Source organism: Bidens hawaiensis, unplaced genomic scaffold, assembly GCF_021521415.1.
Source record: "Bidens hawaiensis isolate Kalapana, Puna unplaced genomic scaffold, B.hawaiensis_p1.1 tig00031777_1, whole genome shotgun sequence".
In the NCBI taxonomy this organism is placed as follows: Eukaryota; Viridiplantae; Streptophyta; class Magnoliopsida; order Asterales; family Asteraceae; genus Bidens; species Bidens hawaiensis.
The window spans coordinates 50001-55396 of record NW_027495372.1 but is presented as its reverse complement, the minus strand read 5'-3'; positions in this window follow the sequence as shown (position 1 = coordinate 55396).

Here is a 5396-nt window from a genome sequence, read left to right as displayed (position 1 = left end):
ATAGCTACCATTCAAGTATTGGTATGCCACCGTTTGAAATGCTATACGGTAGACGATGTAGAATCCTGGTATGTTGGGGAGAGATTGGTCAGAAAGAAATGGGAAGTCTAGGAGTTGTTCAAGAAACGTCTTCAAAGTTCGAACAGATTAAGGCGAGAATGAAAGCGGCTCAAGATCGTCAAAAGTCGTATGCCGACAAGCGGCGACGACCGATTGAGTTTAACATTGGTGACAACGTGATGCTCAAGGTCTCACCGTGGAAAGGGATCATTCGTTTTAGAAAAAGGGGAAAGTTGAGTCCGTGATACATTGGACTGTTTAAAATCATAGATCGTGTGTGTGAAGTGGCTTATAAGCTAGATCTACCCGTAGAGTTAGAAGGAATCCATTCAACCTTTCATGTTTCTCATCTGAGAAAATGTCTTGCTGATGACACTTCGCATGTGCCATTGATGGACATTGAGGTTAATGAACAGTTAAACTATATTGAGCAACCGATCGCAATAGTTGACCGCAAGGAGAAGCAACTTCGTCATAAAGTTATACCCTTAGTAAAGGTAATATGGAAGCACCGCAAGGGATCGGTTGCTACTTGGGAAGTCGAAGAAGAGATGCGCAAGTTTTACCCTGCTTTTTTTAGATGATAGTTAGGTTTTAGGGACGAAACCTCTTTAAGGAGGGAAGACTTGTAACATCACAAAATTTCGAATAATAACATTTAATATATTATTTATTACGATGGAAAAATTTACTCGAGTTAGTAAATAAATAATATAATAATGAGGGAAAGATAAGTAGACTATTTAGATGGAATTAATTATGGACCGAAAGGGAAATATGGGCCTTAGGTCCATGGGCGTAAGGGAGTATAAATATCCCTTAAACACTTATCCTTTCCATTTCCATCCATTCTACACTCTTGCCAACACCATAAAACACACACATACACTCCTTGATTACGGCCGCAAGTAGAAGAAGAAATCCAAGACCAAAACCAAGCCGAATACCGATAGATATTGGATACACAAGCTCGATACAAGATAAAAGTCTATAAACAAGTTAAACCGTAACCTAAGAACGTTTTAAGGTAAGTTCTTGATCTTCAAAGCTTATGTTTTTATGAACGGTTAGCCATGGAATTAAGCCCTAGAGTAGATCGGGTATAAACGAACCATAAAGTAGCAAACTTTATGTTAAAATGGACTTAACGAACTTATGGTTATGAACGGCTCGTTTAAAGAAACCCTAGATCTAGTTCAGAACATCTTTAGCCCTAAAGGTTTAAGCTTTATACCTCGAATGGGTTAGATCTTGATGATGTAATGATATGGGGCGTAAAACGGTTAGGAGAATGGAAAGAAAGTTGGTTAAATCCAAGGGTATGGACCGTCAAACAGTTACCTGTGCTAAGAAATGAATAAAAGATAGAAAAATATGAACTGGAAGCATTAGACCTGAGTTCTCGGTAACCTTGAGATCTCGGTCTCCTTGAGTTCTCGGTAATATAGGATCTCGGTCAAACATGAGATCTCGGTCAAACCCTAGTTCTTGGTCGGACCAGAGTTCTCGGCCAGAACAGGTTCTTGCTCAGACCAGAGTTCTCGGCCAGAACGGGTTCTCGGCCACCTGATTCTCTGTTGACCCTGGCCTTGGGCCCAGGTGCTGTGATGGACAAACAAGCCCAACTTAGAAAATATGTCGTTTAAATAAAATACCAACTTAATCAATTATATGGTAGATTAACATATATATATTAAACAGTTAGCCAGGCTCAGCTAAAGAAGGGAATAACAATTAACGGCGAACGGAACAGGATCCAGGTGAGTTTTTAGCCCCACTTCCTTGTTATGTTTTTGGGGTTATGTGCATACTCGATGTGATTTGTTAATACACTTACCTTAAGTGGTAAGTGTTTGTCTTATATGATTTATGTATGATTGAATGCTTGATGATGCATGAACGATATTCGGATATGGCATGTATCATCAAGGGATAGTTTAAAGATATGATATATATATATATATATGATGTATGGGCGTATGGAAGTTATAATTATGAATGTATAGAAAGGTATAGAAGGGAACGGACCCTAATAATATCCGCAAATGTAGGGAACGGACCCTAATAATATCCGCGAATGTAGGGAACGGACCCTAACAATATCCAGGAATGTAGGAAACAGACCCGAATAATATCTGCGAATGTTTTAGGACGAGGTATATGTATATGTGTACGTATGAAAGGAAAGAAGGAAGGTATGATAGTATGAACGTACGAAGGAAGGTAAAGAACTATGTATGTAGACGTACCTTTGGGCGTGTATATATGAATGTGTATAGACGTATTGTATGTTACCTGATTAACTAGAACTCACTCAACGTAGCTGACTTTTAGTATGCACGCAGGTGAGTAGGATGAAGCAGCTCGCTTGAGGGGAAACGTGGCATTGAATAAGAGGCTGGCATCGAAAGGTTTAAGATGTTTATGTTTAAATCTTTGTTTTTTTGAAAGACCAGATACTTGTTTAAGACAAGTTACGAATTGATATGTAATGCTTTATGAATGTTTTTATATTCCGCGAAAGTTTTATTAACTCTGATATAATGAACTGCGTTTATGAGTAAATCCAACGTCTAAAAGTGAGGCACCGGTAACGGGCCTTACAATTTGGGATATCAAGACTTTTTTCTTGGTACTAAAGTACCTATAATGTTACATCATAAGGGTCCTATAAATTAATTTTTAAGGACGCTTGTATGTGTATCAAAATATTAAAGGCAGGTAAGCACATGTTAAAACATTGTAAAAGTGTTCAAATATGTTTTTATTGAGACGCTTTTTGGGTTGTTAATGGTTATATTATGCGACCATAAAATTGGTTTCATAATATTATTTGGGATATCAGGACGCTTTTTGAATTCTGAGACTTTTACGACCCCTTTACATGAAACGCTTTTCTCGTTGGCCCTATTAAATGAAAGGTCCTATAAAATAACATTTTAGGACGCTTTTGTGCGTACTAAAAAGCCCTTTTTGTTGTAGTGTATTATGTGCTAGAACATGCTTTTCTACACTTTCTTAATCCATACTTTGGTGGATTGATTAGGTGGGCTGTTGGGGTTCACATATCGTTTAATATTAGGAAAATTCACTAAGACAATGCGTACTGGGCGACATGTGGGGCGACTTGGACGAGAACACCACCCCCCTCGGGCGAAATGTCGGGCGATAAGGGGGGGGGGGGGCGAGAATGATTTGTCGCCGTTGTTGGTGAAAAGAAATAATAAAATAATAATGTGACCGTTGTAAACGGTCTATTATTTAAAAAAAAAAACAAATTTAATTTAACAGTATATATATATACATACACCCTTATTCTTCAAATCCATATCCATTTCATACACTACACATAACCAAATTCTTCAAAAATACAACCAAAATGGATCCTAGAAACAACCCGAACCAACCGAAACACCCATTCTCTCCTTTCGGTCAACTCCACGATTCGCAAAACCAACCGAACGTAAACATGTAATGGAACCCGAACACTCAAAACCAACCGAACCAAATATTCCCATTTGGTTTAGCCGACCCGACCTTAAACATGTATCCCAACTACCTCATGCCCCAAAAACCTTATGCCGGCGTTCGGGTCTACCCAACCAGACCCTGAGACGGTGCCGTAAACCCAAACGGCACGGGCCTCCGGTTCTAGCTAAAAGCCAGGGCGTAGACACAAAAAAAACAACTGGGTGAGCCAATGGCACAACGTGATCCATACAAACAATGGACCGAGGACGAGGAAGTAGCTCTCGAGAGGGCTTGGATCGAGGTTTCGGAGGCTCCCGACGTAGGTAAGTTTTTAATATTAACTCTTTGTATAACTTTATTCATTGTTTGTTAAAAATTTATACTAATTGTGATAAATAATTTTAATTTGTAGCGAACTTTCAAGCCGTCGGGTTATTCTGGAAGAAAGTTTTGAAGCTTGTCTCCTGATAACGGTAAACCCGAAAACTACCAGGGCAAAGAAGCGGTTCAAGCCCACTGGAAGAACCTTAATTCGGATTGCCAAAAGTTTTCCGGGATATACAACCTCTTGCACGGGTCGGTTGGCGTAGCGGGCAAAATGACGCCGGCACCCAAACCCAAGCGTTAACCGAGTTTCGATCTAAAGGGCATCCGAAGGTGTAACACCCCGGCTAAAGCGGAATACGCCCGAGTGTGACGTACAGATTGCTCAAAACACACGTGACACTATTAAGTGACAATATTACCATTAATTGATTTAAACAACAATTACACACGTTTAGAAGCAAACGAAATACAAAGAATTATACATTTAAGCAATTTGTTCATTTATGTTGAATATCCTAAGTACTAATGTCTTCGTCACGGCATCATACTCTAAATAAGGTACCTGTAGCATATATATAAAATAAAGGTCAACTATATGAATAGTTGGTGAGTTCACACAAGTTTTGATATACGTACATAAAAATCATACAATTCCATGAACAAGTGTAAATGAGCAAGTAAGGTCCTTTCCAACTGGGATTGTGCACCAGCGTACTCAAATAAGCGCAAGTAAGGTCCTTTCCAGTTGGGATTGTGCACCAACGTACTCGGATAATGAGACCATTTTCCACTCATAACAACAAATGTCTTGAGCGCAAAGGGGAGCGTATGATCATACTATATTGAAGTAATCCATGTGCAAGTAATTTTGAGCAAGTAACAAGTAAACACACAAGTCCATGTAGCGAATTGTACTTTGAAAATAATGAATAAACGAAATTGTAATTTGGATAGGATATATATGCTACCCCCAAAAGTATTAAAAGAGTAATAAGGGGGTGTGAGAAACTCACGTTGAAGTTGAAGAAAAACTTGAAATAAAACCTAAAGTGCATAAATGAAACCGAAGCAATTGAACTTCACGAACTAGAATTAAAAGTACAAAATAAATATTAACAAACAACTTATAAAAAGTAGATAAATCGGGTTGTCAGGATTTTAGAAATGTTGGATACATATTTTATCATTTTATGGCATTGGACGTGATAATATTATTTTAAGCTTTAACGGGATTTTAACGATCTATTAATTTAATATTACTTTAAGTTACTAGATTAATATCAAGTTTGAATATTATAATGTTACGAAATTTTGGGTGCTATTAGTATATTTTATTTTGAAAAGAATATGTTAACAAATATTTAAATTTAACGAACTATAAATTGATATACAAATGTTTTATGAGTTTAAACGAGCCTTGACGAGTTTGAAAGATTGGTTTTTAGGTGATAATTGATAAATATGGTTTAAAACTAATTTAATATAATTTTATTTGATTTAAATAATTTTTATAGATTTTAGTTTGGTTATTATATAAA